The sequence below is a fragment of the Coturnix japonica genome, chromosome 1 (assembly GCF_054131305.1).
Source record: "Coturnix japonica strain WE chromosome 1, WE-NBRP24, whole genome shotgun sequence".
Taxonomy (NCBI): domain Eukaryota; kingdom Metazoa; phylum Chordata; class Aves; order Galliformes; family Phasianidae; genus Coturnix; species Coturnix japonica.
Genome location: NC_140663.1, coordinates 178,482,521 through 178,500,227, shown reverse-complemented (window position 1 = coordinate 178,500,227; position 17,707 = coordinate 178,482,521). Strand labels below are relative to the sequence as shown.

General features: G+C 44.3%; 1 protein-coding gene across 6 annotated transcripts in view; it reads right to left on the bottom strand.

Moving 5' to 3' along the window:
* The window catches only part of GDPD5 (glycerophosphodiester phosphodiesterase domain containing 5), a 129,675-nt gene that overhangs the window by 82,329 nt on the left and 29,639 nt on the right, over positions 1-17,707 (bottom strand). The gene's annotated exons all lie outside the window — the stretch shown is intronic.

Sequence of the window (17,707 nt, the reverse complement as noted above, 5' to 3'; positions counted from 1 at the left end):
CCTCAACCAGAAGTGCTGCACTTGAGCTTTTCAGCAGTCCACTCTCCTGGGAAGCCACTACCACTTCAAGTCACAGAACCATTTAGATTGAAGAAGGCTGCTTCATCCAGTCCAACCATCAACCCATCAAACCCATCTCCTCCAGCCCAGACACCTGGAAAAGTGATAGCACACAGCATTGCCAAAGCTGGTAAATTCTGTTTTTCCAAGCAGAAATCCAATGCATCCAAAGAACCAAGAGCTTGTGAATGGAGGCTGCCCTTCAGCAATAATAAATCTCATGTGTTATACACCACGTTAGATCCACACTTGGATCCACCATTCCTTTAGGGATGCTGAAGCCAGAGTGTTTATCCTTAAGTCCCTATGTGAAGCTTTATCATGTGCTTTATAATGCAAAACTTTAGAGATAGAAGACTCAATCAGCATTTCAGCCTGATGAAAATGTACCAGGGGCTTCCAGAGGTAAGAGCTATATCCACCCACGCACACACTCCTATGTACAAAAAGAGCTGCCAATCTAAATGGGTGAACCACAGCATGGGCAGATGCTATGGGAGCCCTGACATTCGGGATGCAGCAGCTTCTCCATCTGTTTCAGGCTGCCCTCCATAGGGGAGGTCAGGAGGAGCAGAAAGAAATGAAATCCAACATGAGTTCAGAAGAAGCCATTCCTAAATGCACAGCATGCCTTGAATCACACAAGGCACGACCTGCAAGACCAAAACCATTCCCTCTTCCCCATGAATGCCATTAGGAGGTGCACAGAAGGAACAGCCAGGAAAGGATGCAATGCAGCACCCGTCCTCCCAACCACACATATGAATGCCTGAGCAGTAGAAGAGACTCAAGCACAGCACAATGCTGCTGATAAAACCACACCAACAGAACTGCTGCAGGGATGCCATCTGTCCAGAGAGCATCACTTGGCTGAGATCATGGACTGAATACTTACTTCTGCTTCCAGGAATGGATTTAATAAAGAGAAACAGAAAGCCCGTACCAAACAATCACTGTTCCCATGACATCTACAGCTTTGAGGTGAAGAAAGCAGGTTATGAATGATTCAAACCTCTGCTGGTTAGCATTACATACAGAAAATGAAAACAGGAAGCAAGACAACATACATCAATTATTCAAACCCAGCCAACACACACCAGAAGAGGGGAAAGGAATTAAAAAACAAACCCACACAACCCATCAAACTTGATTTTAAAGATGCATCGTCTGCCACTGGCTGCAAATATGATAGGTCTGAACAACCAGATTCACCAGCCAGCTTGTCCAAAAAGCAGGGAGCAGGGAAGAGTCCACCTGCAAATACAGCAGGAGCGTTATCTGAAGGCTCCAGGATGCACAATTAGCACACACTGCATTCCTGAGATACCGGGCTGCAGGTATCCATTTCAGTCTGCAACATGTTATTCCTTTCCAAATAGATTTTTGGAAACAAAACAAAAAATGGAAAAAAAGCAAGAGAGAATTCAAGTTGCAGCTTTAAAAGGGAAGCTCTCTGGGGAGATTTGGCCTAAAAAATGTGGATTTTTTTGTCTGCACAGGTTAACTCCTCCATCCCTGGAGCCTTACAGAAGCCTGGATGAGGGGAGAACAGAGCAGATGGGATCAGCCATTAAACCATTATCCTTCAACCTCGATGTTATGTTAGAAAGATAAGAGCAACAACACAAATCCTTAAGTATATTGGGCAAATATGACACGAATGAAGCCACTGAATACCTGGTTTGATAGCACCTCACCCTCCCACAAGGCTTGGTACAGCCCAAGTCCTCCCTTGCAATGCCCATACGGCTCTTATCTACCAACCCATTTTCACACAGGTCACACTGATCTCATTCAACAACTCAGGACAAAGCTTTTAATAGCCCTGAGATGAGCAGCTTGCTGCACATCCAGCAGCACCATGGGCACTACTGCTCTGAACTGCAGCAGGATCTGCCAGGATTCAACAGTGATTTACATGATGAAGTATATGTAGTGTAGATGTGGCACTGATGGACATGATTTAATGGAGAATATTGGTGATAGATGGATGGTTGGACTAGATGGTCTTGGAGGTCTTTTCCAACCTTGGTGATTCTATGATTCCATGATGGTTTGATGGATGCTTCACAGTTCTGAAGTCAAGAGAGAAGATGGAGTAGAAGGACCTAGCCAATGGAAAATGCAGTCACTGTTGGATTTGAGAAGAGGAAACATGGGAGGCAATAGCTTTGGAGAGGCAGATTTGCTGGGAGAGTGATGAGGAAACATGAGAAATGCCATTGCCATCACAGCCATACCTTCATGTCCTGTTCCCACATCGAGTGTTGCCAAAAGGCATCACAGCAACGCAGCAATCAGACCCAAGCATGCAAAATGCAATCACCCAAACATCAGGCCCAAGTAAAATTAGAATCACAGAACCCTTAGAGTTGGAAGGGACCATTAAAGGTCATCTAGTCCAGCTCCCTTGCAATGGACAGGGATATACTCCGTTTGTTTTTTACCAATCCATTTTAAAGAAGCTTTGGGCAGATTCTATTGCTTTCTACATCAAAGAAAATGCTTTTCCTCTCATTCGTGACTCATGGGATCACTGTTTATCAAGATTCTCTGTTGAATTTCAACATCTCCATCTCTTACTGCAACTTCTACCAAGCTAGTTATGCACAAGACCTTATTAAGCAGGTAATTACCTATGCTGATTACATGAGAAGAACACTGATAACCAGTTATCCCTACTGACATTCTTATAAGCCTTCAGGTCAATTGTTTCCCTAATTAAAATGGAAAATGCTGATTTTCTTCAAATAGTTTCATCATAATGGAAGTTCAGCTCTTCAAGAGGAAGCCCTCCAAGTTCCATGCAGTAAAAGCAATCCCTTCCACCCAGCCAGGACTGAAATGATTTAAAGCACAAAAGGGAACCAATGTAAATCCTTGTGACTTTCACTGACTCCTCACGGTCTTCATAACAATCTTTAATAAGCTGAGCTCATCCAAAACAAAGTAATGCCATTTGGTTTTCCCCAGATTGGAAGACAGAAACGGAGGAGAGACAATAACCCCACCTGTTTAATAACAGGACAGTTCTTATAGAGAGGATATTTGCTACAACCATTCCCACAAGAGGAAATCTATGTGCACACACTAAGCAGTACTTCCCACATTCTCTTGGCTCAGACCCAGAACATCTCAACTTGCAAGGGTAAGATTTAATGTCGGGGCAGGAACAGCAAGAGAAGACCTCAAAGCCACAAACAGCCTCAGTGAGACTCCACGTCTCAGAGGTGGAAGGTGCCCAAGAAATGGCCACCAAACCCCTGAAGACCTCCTGATGAGTCGGTGGGGTTATTCCTTCCGAAAAGTTCTTATGTTTTTGACCATTTTTATCAAAGAACTCCTACATCCATCAAGGGGAACAACACTGTCTCCCTAATGCCTTCTGACGCCAAAAACCCTACAACTGCATCCTAGTTCTGGGAGACGCCCCACTGAGTCGCTTTGATTCACAAAGTGTTGAGTGATGACCCAAATAGTCAGGATCTGGATGACGTGTAGCCCCTATGGGTCTGACCCGTTGTTTATTGTTCTTAAGTTTTTTGGTGCTTCTTTTATTTTTTTAATTAAAGCTTTGAAACCAGGGCAGCGTGTAGTTTGGGGGTTGTACGCTTCCATTTAATGAGAATTCAGACTTCAAAAGATAAACACTTCAAAGGGATTACAAAAGAAGAACTTATTCTTTAATCTCACTAAATAAATAAGCGCAGTACACGCTAATACCCCGTGCAATCCAGCTTCTTAACATTCTCCACAAACTAAGTGTGCATCGTGCGTCGCATTTTAAAAGGTTTGAAGGAGAACAGATCACTGAAAGGACCTCTGCAAACTTCTTACAGAGCAATAACCAAATGTGATCTCCTCTTTCTGCACAAGCCTGAGCCCTAACAATAAAACCTTGCAAGTCAAGACACTGGCGTAGTTCTGAAAACCCAACATCTGCTACAGTCAAGGCAAGGTTGTCCCTTCATCCAAAGCCAGGAAGCATCCAGCGCTGGTTACACAGATCCTTCCAACATTATTATGGCTGTATTGCAGTCTTTTTGCCTGCAATGACCAAGGTGGCAATCACACAAAGTCTGACTTCAGGTTGCAATGGCACTTCATAGAGTCCTGCCTACACGCACGTGCCCCAGGAGATGGAATCACAGCACGTGGTAAATGATTCCTCAATAACAGAATCATCCAGTTACAGAATCATGGAATCATTAAGGTTGGAAAAGCCCCCTAAGAAATCAGATGAAACTACAAATGTGTCCTGAACTTACCAGAAGACATGGGTAAAACACGGACAGGACACCAAGGCTTCTCATTAAGAGGAAGCACAGGAAACGTTTTGCACAGTTATTCACAATATCTTCCTGGCAACGTGAGTGGGAAAAGAATTTGTTCTTCTCCAGTTTGGTGGAGAGATGGGCAACATCTCCTGCCAGTGCCCCGTGAATTGCTCACAGCTGTAAATCTAATGAGGTCCTTTGCTTTTAGAAGTAGCAAAGAAGATCTAAGCAGCTTAAGAGGTGTAAAACCTGGTTCTTCCTGGCAGAGAAAGCCAACTATAAACCATGAAAATACAGATGGCTGGGGAGAGTTGAAAGTATCCAAATGAGCTAGGAATATCTGTGATGTGGAATAGAGTGAATCCCACCCTTAGGTTAGATGGTGAGTCCCTTAAGGTCTGCTTCCACCTCTGAGTGTGTGTCACTGGGGAAGCCCAACCTGGGCTGCCCACTGGAGGGTGTCTCCTGTACTTGAACAGAAATGCTGGCAATTGCCAGACAAGGTAGGATGCTGTTTGGCAGGCACAAAAGTGTTATTTCATTGCTGGAACGTAAATGTGAAGTTCAGTAGTTCAGTTGTGAGTCAATTTTAAAAGGGAGTTTTATTTTGTTGGTTTTTTTTTTAAGTAGAAAGATCCATAAAGGAAGTAACAGCGATACCTAAATTTCCATTCCAAGGAGCTAATTAGCCCTTTAAGCACTTTCCCTTTCTATAGTGCTTTCTGGCTGAGAAAAACTAAGACTAAGTGCCGCAACAGGAACATTTACTCAATTAGAAATACAAACAGCTTCCCATGGAAAGCTATGGCAGCCAAACCAACATGTAAACTTTACACTGTAAGAGAGGATGGCCTCGTCCTACTGAGCCAGCATTTGGTATGAACATGCCAACTTCCAAGCCAGAAGATGCCAGGAAGACAGTGGACTTTCCAAAAAGGCCTTAGCAACATCATGCATATAAAGAGCTGCTTGGTAGCATCCAGGTAAACGCAAGATAGACCATGGGAAGAAACCTTCATGTTTCATGCCTGCAGGAGTCACCTTGGGACATCACAGTGGGTCAGCAGTTAAGAACACAACCAGAATGTTCAGGATTCTATGAGAAACAGCTCAACAGTAAACTGGGTGAAACAACAAGGACCCAGACAGAACCAGCAGGAGTGGCTGCTGATCTTGGCAGAAGACGTGGAAGAGGAAGTGTCTGATTCATGGAACTGAATAGTCATGCCACAATGTGCCAAGCAGGTCCGGGGGCAGCTGGAAGCAAAGGAAGGCTGCATCTTGACTAATACACCCCATGTCCATCCCTGGAGGTGCTCAAGGCTGGGCTGTGTGAGGCTCTGGGGAGGCTGCCATGGCACCCAACCCATGGCAGGGGAGTTGGAGCTCAATGACCTTTAAGTACTCTCCAGCCTAAGCCATTCTATGGTTCTGTGTTCAACCCCCATTACCTAAAGACCCTCTAAAGGAGGATGCACCGTGGTATCAGCTTCAGAGAAGAAACCATATCAGCAGGTTCTGAGCACAGATAGGTGAGAGAAGCAATCTTTTTCCTCCCAGTGGGAGAAGACAAGGCCAAGGAAGCATGGATAGATGCTGAAAGAAAAACAAAGAAACTTTTGCTTTTTAATTATTATAACTAATAATACCTTAAGAAGTTCAAATAATTGCACAATTTTTCCTCTCCACGGACTCCAGAGCTTTGCCAGCATGGCCAAGCTGAAGCACAGAAGTTTACAGCGAGCCTTATCCATTCTCAGCATGTGTTTTTGCTGAGGAACTAAGTGGAAACAGAAGTGTTTTTTTGAACATGCACACCCTGCCATGCAGTTTCCTTTACAGACAAGCTTTTCTTCCCCCTCCCTGATTACCCTTTCCTACACACACACACAGAGGAGAGTTCACCATAACCACACGTGAATCGTGTTAGCTGCTCCTCCGAGGGGCAGTTTTCATCCCGTCTGGAAGATGTTAGCAGCTAGAGCAGAAGCCAGTCCAACATATTGCTATAGAGAGCTTGTCATCTGCTTTCCCCAAGTCATGTTCCCTGCTGCATCGCTGAAAACCTGGTTCACGCCAGCAGGAAGGGAACTGCATGAACCGTGCCAACAGCACTCAACTGAGAGCGAGTAAAATGCCTCCACACCCACTGCACACACTTTAATTGAAACCGTAAGGGGAAAGAAACAGCAAGATTCATTTTACGATCGATACTTTGCACGTCTGCTGTGCGACTGCTATCCAGAGAATTAAGCATGAATGTCTCTGGCTTAATGAGAGGTGGAAAGTCCTAGTTAAATGGATTACAAGCTCTTTATTTCCTATGATTGATTCCTTCCATGCGGCTGTAAGAACCATTCTTCATAAACGTTCTTACACAGCAGAGAGGCTCAATTAGGGAAGCAGCAAACTTGCTCCCATGCAGTGGCTGCCTCCCTCCATCCAGACTTGCTTTCTGCAGGTTACACGTGAAGCTCTGCACCACGATACACACCCCGGTCACATCCAGCACGAGATGACCACAAGAGCTGTTCCCTCTACATCTTCCAAGATGTTATTTCTGCTTCCATTCCCAAAGCAAACATTCACTGCTCCGTAGCGGTTAGCTGCTCCTCTGTAGCACCCTTGTTCTACAAGCTGGATACTGTTTTGGCTTCGTGCACAAAGAGTGCATAAATTAACTTGATAAGACTAATTGCACCAGCCAGCTCCTTCCCGCTGCACAGTGGATGTCCTGCGGCCAAAGTAATCAGAAAAGAAAATAGTTGGCAGGATCTGGTGACGTGAGACACAAAGCCAACCCTGTCTTCCTGATCTTGGAGAGCTTCCACCTCTAGCACTTTTTCTTTCCTTCTCATTGTTCCAAATCAGACCTTCTAACACTGGAAAGGATTTCCAGGCGTTAACCTTTGGATAGAACACTCCAAAAAAAGCCATGAGCTGATGAAGCCCAGGAGGTGACCAAGGAGATGATTAAATATCAGGTTGGGTATTAGGAAGAATTTCTCCTCTAAGCAGCAGTCAGGCACTGGCACAGCTGCCCAGGGAGGTGGTGGGCTCACCATCCCTAGAGCTGATCCAGAACCATGGGGCTGTGGCACTGAGGGATGTGGGCACAGTGGGGTGGGCTGAGGTTGGACTTGGGGATCTTGAAGTCTCTTCCAAACTTAATGATTCTGTGAATGGTTAGCATGGTTTTAAGAGGTGAACACAGAAGGATTGCTAACCCCTCCTTATCATGTAGAAGAAATAATCAAAGTCCTTAAGAAGAATCCACTGTGATGATGATGAGAGATGCTGCCTCATGCTTAGGAACACCAGATGTGACACAAGCACAGAAAGTGGTCCAAAAGGTTCGTGGAAGAAACATACAAAATGTCTCTTGAAAATGAAGATACCACTTGTGACTCCAGAAGGCTCAAGGTGCAAAAGGCGGCTCTGGAAGGCTGTACAAGCTCCATCTTAGAGAGACCTGACTGGACAAAGCTCTGAGCAACCTGACATGGGCTTAGTGTTGGCTCAGTGCTGCTGTGAGCAGGAGAAGGTGGAGAAGAGCCAGCCCTCTTGAGGTCCCTTCCAACCTGAGCAAGCTGGTGGTTCCATGAGGAAATCAAACACCAAGAGCCAGCCCCCAAAAGGGGACCCAGCTTCCAAAATGACACACACTCAACACACCAAAACAAAGGCAAGACCAAAAACTACACACTCCCTTACCCCATAACGTCCTCCAGGCCTATTTCAGCACAGATATTCTGACTTCTAACAGAGGAAGAACTCAAGCCCAGTTTCCCTGTCTCGCGTTCCAAAGGCATCCAATAGAACACCAGGTTTCTCTTGCTTTACTAAAGCCTCTTTCCAGTTACTGCTGAATTCTTTCCAGATCTGTATAAATCAGTCTCTGTTCAATGCAAGGAGACAGAGACGTGACAGTTTCTCTCCCAAGAGGATTTACAAACTCAACGTAGACACTGTGGTACATGGAAATGGCATCAAGGGAAACAAGCTGGTAAGGAAAGACAGGCTACAGCCACCAGATCACGCAGCTACTCACTCAGGTAAATACTTCTCTTGACTGCTAACACTTTCAAAACACAGGAACTGATCTTTAGGAAGACATGAATAAGGACAAAGTGCTTTTACTCTGTTTGCAGCAATACAAATCTTTCAGGAGAAGGGAATTCTCATTCGACTTGGCAACCACTTGCAATACTCTCCAGTACTTTCCAGTTTCCAAAGAGCATCCCAAAATCCTGGTCAAGGATGTGACTGTGGCACTAGAACTGACACACTGAGTGAAAGGGGTGGGGGAGATCAAGAGAACCATCCCTCCACCCCAGGGCGACTCTCAGAGCTAACAGAGGAGACCCAAAGTCAATTCCAGCCCATGCCTGCAGAGTCCTGTTGTAATAAAAGCTAAATGCAAAACCCCATCTGCCAATTGCATCGGCTACTATATTGTTTTCATCATGGAAGTTGGACTTGATGATCTTCAAGGTCTTTTCCAACCTGGGTAATTCTATGATTCTATGGAAGGGACAAGCCATGAGGGATTCATGTACTGGTGCAAATCCAAAACCTATCACTCAAACATTTCTGAGGTCTCTCAGTATTACAAGAATCAGCACAGTCCAATCCAGAGCCCTCATTAAAAGCATTAACCATGCTTTTCCCAGGCAGCTACCGATGGGACCCCAACTCAGCATGCTATAAACAGTAACAAATAGAGTAGTGGATACCAAAGATTACCATTAAATAATGACATCTGCAAAATGCCTTCACAGCAATCCAGCCATCCTCCCTCCACCCCACTCACAGCAAGACTCAAAGCAAAACTCAACAGGATTTATTGTAAAAGTGAATAAATAGGGTCCTTCTTCATGATAACTCATGAAAGCCAAGCATTAATGACCATCCTTACAGCTATTTCTACCTCCTTCACAACAAGCAGGTGATGGATTTAATTCAAGCAAAGATATCCAGAGCAAACTCTTGGTTAGCATGGGCTTGGGAAATACTGATGCAAAGCTCTCCATCCAATGTGCCTCAAACCCCCAGAGTCCCATTAGGTCATTGCTTATGATCCTTAGCCTCATGCTGCAAAGAACATGGTCTTAAGGCTAGAACCCAAGGGGTCCATTAATACAGAGTTATGTAGTTTGGTGGGAATTGCTTCCAACCCAGAGCAGCTCATCCAAACATCTGGAGCTGCTAAGCAGTAAGTCCCGCAGGAACCCAGAGGCCAAAATGCAAAAGGATGAAGATTTTTCTTCCCTTCCCCTGGAAATAATCATCTTTCTAGGAAAAAAAAAGCCTAAAAACTCAGAAAAGGAGAGGTAGTTTCCTTAGTATCCTGTGACCACGTGTTCAAGAAATGTGTAGATGTGATACTAAGGAACGTGGTTCAATGAGGAAATATTGGCAGTAGGTGGACGGCAGGGCTGGATGATCTTGGAGGTCTTTTCCATCATTGGTGATTCTATGACAACTCAATAGGGGAAGAGCAAAATAATAACATCAGCAAAAACAACAGCACCACAACCACCACTAAGAAAACCCACATGAAAATGCTCACCAGGGCAGAGTGCTCAGCACCACAGATTAAGGACCAGTTATGCAAGCGTTCAGTCATTGCTAATAGCTTGCCTAGAGGAAATGTGTCCATTCAGCAAGATGACCTTTCTGTTCTGACCTAGAAAGACACGGATGTCATCACAGAAAATGACACAAGCAGAGCCAAAGCAGACCTTTCAACATCAGGGAAAGAGAGGAGGGGAAAGAACACAAAAAGGCATCCTGAAATCTTTTGATGAGCCATCCTTATGCAAGCACAAAGCAAAACAAACAAAAAACAATTCAGATTAAGAGCCCATATACATCAAATCACAGAATCCCTAAGGCTGGAAAAGACCTCTAAGATCACTCCCAACCATCAACCTTTCAACATCATGGTCTCTAACCATGTCCCTGTAGGAACAGAGGGGAAAGCTACTGTCCACAGAAAACAAGCAGATTTCTACACACCACCCAAGAGCTAAAAATACCTTTATTGTCATCTTGTTTTTCTAAGTAAACTCAGACTGCTTGCATAAGTCTCTCCAATCCCATACCCTTTACTCCTCCTTCCCTCCAAGCAGCCATGCCCCAGAGCATCATCCTCTTCCCATGTGATGAGCACTGATGCACAGCCAAGCTCTGCAAGAGTCACTGTTGGGTGGAACCATGGATCACATGAGACTTCCCCAAGGGGAGAGCAGATCCAGTCCAGCCAACTATCACAGATTAGTCAGCACATACAGCTGAAAACATGAAAGAAGACAAGAGGGAATATGAAAGAAACTGAAATAAGCCGCAAAGAAACAGGGCTTTGATTGAGAAATGTCAGGATTAGGTCTTATATCGACTAGAAGATAATAACTTCTAGAGGAAGGACCATCAGCTGGCAATATCTTTGTTGTTGTTGGAATGGTTTTTACACCATAGAATCACAAGGTTGGAAAGAACCTACAAGATCATCTAGTCGAAACGTTCTCCCTTTACCATCATCCTCCTGAAACTCAAAGGTAAAGCAACACAAGAATTGCTCTTCCCTGGATGAGCATATGTCCTCTCAACAACATATTAGAGAATAGACGACTCCTTGATCAAACACTTTCCTTTGCTCTCGAGGTGTTGACGGGCCCAACACATTACACCATTTACAGAAGTGCCCACTGTTCTGCTCAAGGGATCATCAAAAGCACAAGGCAGAAGACATCTGCACCAGCACAACACATCAGCAGGAGAATCTATCACCCATGAGAAACAAAAATAAACAAGAAAAATAAATGAGAGTACATCCTTTGTTTCCAAAGACAGAAACCCAGTGGTATTTCCTTGTCTTAAGAGCTATTTTCAACTGAAAGCCAAAAGCTTGATATCAGTGTTGTATCTGCTTCAACACAGCAGGAGTTTATGATCTCTGACTATCCCTGCATCCTTGATATGTGAGCGCTGTGGTCTAAGCAAGGCAAGGAAGCCATAAGAGCTTCATAGAATCATAGCATCACCAACACTGGAAAAGACATCCAAGATGACCCAGTCCAACCACCAATATTTCCCCACTAAACCATGTTTCTCAGTACAACATCTACACGTTCCACACCACTTGCTAGAGCTAAATGGCTATTTTCCAGATAGGATTCAATGTGTAAACCAACACAGGAATCTTTGCATTAAGACACAGTCCAGCTGACTTAGGATAGCCGCTCTGTTTGGCTCACAGTTGATTTGACACTCACTTGAGTTTCTGTCAGCCTAGCAGAGCATTACCTCCAACAGGTTCTTTTTCATTCCCAGGAGCCTGATCCTATTTTTTGATTCTGTGGGCTTATCAGCAGTATGTTTTTTTCCCCTCCCCCCACCCCATCTTTGCTATCTCTTAAGCTGGCCCAAGAACAGTTATGTAAGTGTCCCTCTGGTTACAATGGAAAGAAACGTTTTCTTCTCTGACCTGAATTTTGGCAGTATTAGCACATTTTCCACATCTCTATCAGCTCCAGCCTTACTCATCCCAGAGATGCAAACAAACCGATCTGCTCCCCAAAACTCAAATAGTTTAGGCATTTGATATAACACACTTCCTTAACTAGAAAGCTGCTTTTTTCCCTCCTGAAAACTCCCCAGTCTGAATGACTGGGATACTGGGATACTCTACCTGCAGTAGTATCTTATCTCTTCTTATATGGCCAACATACAGCTCAGCCATTACATAGTTTGGGAAGCTCTTAAGCCAAGAATGCTTTAGAGAAATAAATAAATGCATCTCCAAGCCATCAAGAAGCTTATCAGCAAGTCTAAGAATGAGTGAGATGGAAGCTGGCCTCATTCACACTCAGAAAAACGTCATTCTAATGTCTGCGCTCATTAATGTCAAACTGAGTTGAAAAATTAATTGAACTACTGTTACCTTCTTTGGCTCTACTATGCCCAAAGCTGTTGAATGAGATATGAAGAAAACTTTCCGTATCATTCCTGCTGTCTCCAGGTAAACCAGTGATTTCACTGTTGTTATTTCGACACAATCCAGAAGAAATATGGGCTAGTAATTGCTAGAAGACAACTTCTTCAAAGGAGAATGTGTTTTATTTCGTGTTGTGAATTGCATCAGTTAAAAACAGCACAGCAGGCTTAGAGCCCTTGGGCTCACACCTTTGATCCCAGGCAGGCTCACAAGCCCACTTGAGTTCAAAGGAGCATCCATCTCCCAGCATCCAAAATCTGCCCCTACAAGGTATCCAGAATCCACGTTCTCATAGCTGATGCCCCATTCCTCCATATTAGGAAAACTATATTTTCACTCATCAAGGCAAAACACCACCCTGTTCTGCAGTAAACACAGCTGGACTTTGTTGTCCATAATAACAGTGGGACCAGCATGGCCAGCTCATGTGTGCGAGCATTACTGAGCAAGGCAGGTACGCACACTGAGTGATGCAAAACACCATAAGAAAATGGAGGAAACAAGGAGAACGGATTATTGCTTAACAGCCATGGTGAAAATATGCCTTGCCAAGAGCTCGAAAGCAAAAGAAATGTTGTATTTCATCCATAGCCTCATACCGATTCAAGACACCATCAAGCAAGGAATCCAGCTGTCCTTTTTCACCAGTCCCAGGTCTCCAACAGCAGGTTCCATAGAGGAAAGAAGTCTGCAGGGAGAAGTTCTGGTTGTTTGCCTCCTGGATGGGGAGAGCACAGGCACATTGACTTGGGGAAAAGAAATCCCTGCTTGAGCTGCTTTCAAAGCAAGTTGGAAAGAGAGAAGAACGTCACCTTTTCCCTTCTTCTTCCCTTTCTAAATGACTGTTTCCAGCAGAGAAACAAAACGTTTGACCAAGTTTTAATGCAGCCTGAGGTTTGCAGCCAACAACAAAACTCAGGGTCTGACAGCTCCGGATGGGAACATTTTCCAGCATAAACCCTCAAGCTGACAATGTTGGTTGAAGTGCTGTAAATCACCATCTTCTCTTTAATCCTGGCTATTCACTTTTAGCTTTCTAAGCAATTTTGCATATTCCAGAAGGTCGGGGTTTTGGATCACGCTGCTTTCCAAGAATATCCATTTCTGTCTTTAGCAGCACAGCAATTACAAGCTAGTGAGCACGCTGCAGGACTAACTGAAGTCCTTGATAATCCTTACCTTGATTTGCCATCGGTCTTCTTAGCAGTATTTAAGAAAGGGTGATGTTTGCACAGGGCTGGCAAACACCATCCCAATATTTAGCAGTATCTTGTAAAAATTAACTAGAACCCCATGCATTTTTCCAGTGGCGTTTTGTTGCTCAACCTTCTGCTGAGGCCCTGAGAATTCCATATTTTTTCTCTCTTTTTTCCTGTATTTTAATATCAATAGAGTGAAGCCTATTAAAAACCTTTTTTTTTCTCTTGTTTTTCCCTTTTTCCTTTCTTTTTTGGCAAACAGCTGACAGGAGAGCAGAGCATCGCGCACTTGTTTCTATTCCCAGGACATGATGCAAGCGCCTTCCTCACACCCCTCCCTACGCTTTGGTCTGCAATCTGTTGGGCTTCACAACATCCCTCTAAGAGCAAAAACACGGAGGCAGCTCCACGTCTCGTCTAGCTCTGTCTTTCAATGGTCTGTTCGTGTTTCTTTTCACAGCTTAATAAGGTTTCGTTCTTACGCCAGAGAAGCGTCTTTGCCACCCATCACTCGTTCAGCATATGCGACTTGCACTCTGCAACAGGTGGCTCAGCTTTTTACACGGACCTAAGTGCTATTTCTCTTCAATTTCAATCTGAGCCCAGAATAGGCACGTTAAAAAAGGATCCTGAAGTCAGGAGTTTTCACCCAGCTAAACAAACTGTGATGTTTTTCAAACCCACTGCTGAAAACCCAAAACACTCACTGGGACAAACCTGAAGGCTGGACAAGTTCAAATTGGTACTCAGCCCCCACGCACAGGGAAATAACCACAGGTAAAAAACGTGTTGCAGAATTAGGAGAGATTAGCAGAGCTGGTTGTTCTTTTGCAATGGAATGCTCAGCTTTCCCAATAGGTTTTCAAGTGAATTTCCTTTGCGTTCTTAGGACTTCATCAAAAGGGGTTTCCAATCTCAGTCTTCAGCCACGTGGTAGAAGGTGACCTGGGTTGACAGCTCAGTCGTGGCTGCAGAGAGCACCACATGGTCCAGAGCCAATGCATTGATAGAATGCATTTCTGCTTAACGGGTACAACCCAGCACTCACTGCTGTCTGCAAAGCAAACCTTGAGTAAACCCAGCCTTACCTCCAGCCAACACAAAACAGGCTGTGCAAGGTCCCATTACAGCCCCCACAAAGGTCATTCTCTGCCACGTCAACCAGTCCAGTTATCTCACTATTGGAGAAGACAAAACACACAGCTGGATGTAATCCAACCATGGATTACGTTCTCTCCATCGTGAACCATACGGCTGCATGGCTTTAAGATAAGAACAGATTTGGTAGTTGTGCCACTAAGCTCACATCGTCCTGTTTAGGCAAATAGGATGGAGATGGACAATCCAAATTCAGACACCTCTTCATATCGGGAAAGTAAGAGTTCTTCTCTCTTACTGTTGCTCTGTACAACTACCTTCTCCCAGGTAACTAGTGGTAAGACAAGAAGTAACGGCCTTACAAATAACACGGCAAATCATTGTGTTTTTCATTCAAGCCAAGGGGTATTTAAGAGCTCAATCACACCCTTGCTACCCTCTGTGCTGTTGCAGAAAAAGCTCAGACCTACCACCACACTGAATTTTCCTTTCTTCTCCCACACATGCTATTAAGACTTGTCCTACACGCCAAGCTTGATGAGATGACTTCTTTATGTATCAGAATAAGCCTGTTTTTTCAGTCAGTTCAGCAGGTGGCACACACAGATTTCAGGCCTGTCATACTGAAGGCAGAGCCAACAGGATCACCCATTTTGCCCACTGATACAACCATCTGCTAAAGACAGCCACCAACAGAGGAAGCCAAGAGCAGGGACAGGATCAGCTCCAGCACATCCAGAGCAAACACCAGAACACCCCAGCACCAATAGTACCATTTAAACATGCTTGCATTTGAGAGAGAAAAATATTCTTTCCACCTTACCAGCTCTACTATGTTAACCTGTGTCGCCACCCTGACAGGCAACTCTCCAGCCAGCTCCATCTCCAGTTCAAGGCACAACAGAAGCCACAAGGAAAACACGTCATGAAGAGGACTGTCTGTAAAAGCTTGGCAAGATGTTTGGGATGCACGCATTCTTTCCTATTGCATGTTCATGCTTTGTTACAGGCACCCTCTTCCCAAGGAGGCTCAATCACTGGATTTCTAAAGACAGGAATTGTCAGCAGCTTTCCTCCTGCTTTACAGAGCAAATACTCTCCAGGGCAGTCTCGCAAGACTGACTTGATATTTTTTACTTCAGTAGCCATAAGCTGTATTTAAGACAGTCTCCATCTTTGTATTATAACAGCCTTGATTTCTTTTCTTTTGCTCTAAAATATAACGCAATTTACTAGCTGAAAGTATCTCCAGCTGCAGTTATTGCCTGGTAGAAGCTGAACCAGTATCCATTCATCACCCTGATATGAAGTTGCACAAGGAAGTCAAAGCTCATCATCAATCTCCTGCTGAAATCAGGTCCCAGAGGCAGAAAAGAAAAAAGATCCCACATTAAATATATTCTAATCTTGTTGGGCTTTGAAATCCTCACAGGATGGTTTCGCTAAGACAACTTGGAAACAGGTGGCCAAGACTTCACCTGCGTAGGCACTTTGCCCATTTGCTATTCACACAAAAACCAAGAAGATGCCAGGCAAACCATGGCAGATTTATGCATAGACATAGCAGCCATCAAGCTATTCTTTGCAGCAGTCTGGGTGGTACCGAATTGTAGATGTGGCACTTGGGGACGCAGCTGAGTGGGCATAGTGGGGACGGGATGGGGTTGTACTTGGACTTTGTGCTGGTCTCTTCCAGCCTTAACAACCCCATGAGTCTATGAGTGCAGATAGAGAAGACTTGTCACCAGGACACGTGCACAAGGTGCAAATATCACTTGGGCATCAGCAACAGAACAGAAAGCAACGAGAAGATTAAGAGCTCAGAACAACAGTGGTCTCTTCAAATCCTACCTGGAGATGAAGGAAGGTGAGGACTATCCGCAATAGGAGAAAAGCTCTTGTAGAGACAGAGCAGTGAGTAATCAGACCTTCCAAGGATGGGAGCCACATCCCACAGTTGCAAAAACAGCACACAGTTTTGCATGTTGAGAACAGGAATAGATGACAGAGTCCCTATACCTCAAAAGCCCACATACACAGTGACAGAGGTGTGCCCTGGGTGCGGAGGATTAGCTGTGTTCATGCACACACATGTGCTGGATGCCTTTCGTCTCAGGCTTTATTTTCAAGCAGAAAGACAAACAGAGCCTTTTTGCAACACCTCTTCTCCCTCCCGATGATCTTTAATACACCCACACATCATGCAACTCCAGAAAGTGGCTCTCAGCATGTAGATGCCATTGAAACAACAGTGCAATTAAAACCAAGCACCCAAAGGGAACAATTGGACATGCACACAGATTATTTCAAACACAGGTTGGATGGCAAGTACAAGGGAGAGAACAAGAAGAAATCCAAATATGCTTTCAGGGCAATGATTGCAATTCCCATTCCTCCTCTCAAACCAAGTTCTCCCAACGCTTTAGAAAGACTCTGATGTTCTTATATTTACTTTTAAGCAGCGTTCCTACAGCTAGTGCTTGAACATGCAAAATCCCAAGGGGAGTAGGAGGGCAGAAGGGCAGTACGATAACCTGAGGAGACACGAATGGGAACAAACATGACATCACTGCTGTTTGCACAGGTTCAGGTTGCAGTTTCACTGGTGCAAAGCATTGGAACAACCAGCCTGAAACGTCCTCAAAAAAGAAAAATGAGTCATTTCTGGCCAGATGTGTGCACACACTACAGAAAGAAAGAGCAAAAGCCTCCATGAAATGCTGTCCATACTCAAAAGATCAACTGGAAGTCCAGTGAAGCAATGATCTCATTGGCAGGGGGCTGGAACTAGATGATCTTTGAGGTCCATTCCAACCCAAGCCATTGTGACTCTATGATATGAATATATTTTCCATCTCTTTTACCCATACACTTGTCTTCAGATCATGTGGTGGTGACCTGTTTTACAGTTCAAACTATTTTATTTTATTCTTCTTAAAGCAGCAATTAAGACCCTGACCACAAAATCTCTTAGCAAAAATCACCTACAGATCTGAAGACATTCTGGAATTGTGCAGCGGGCCCTTCTTTCCACCACACACTGAAATTAGTGTTACTTTTCCCTACAAAAAAAT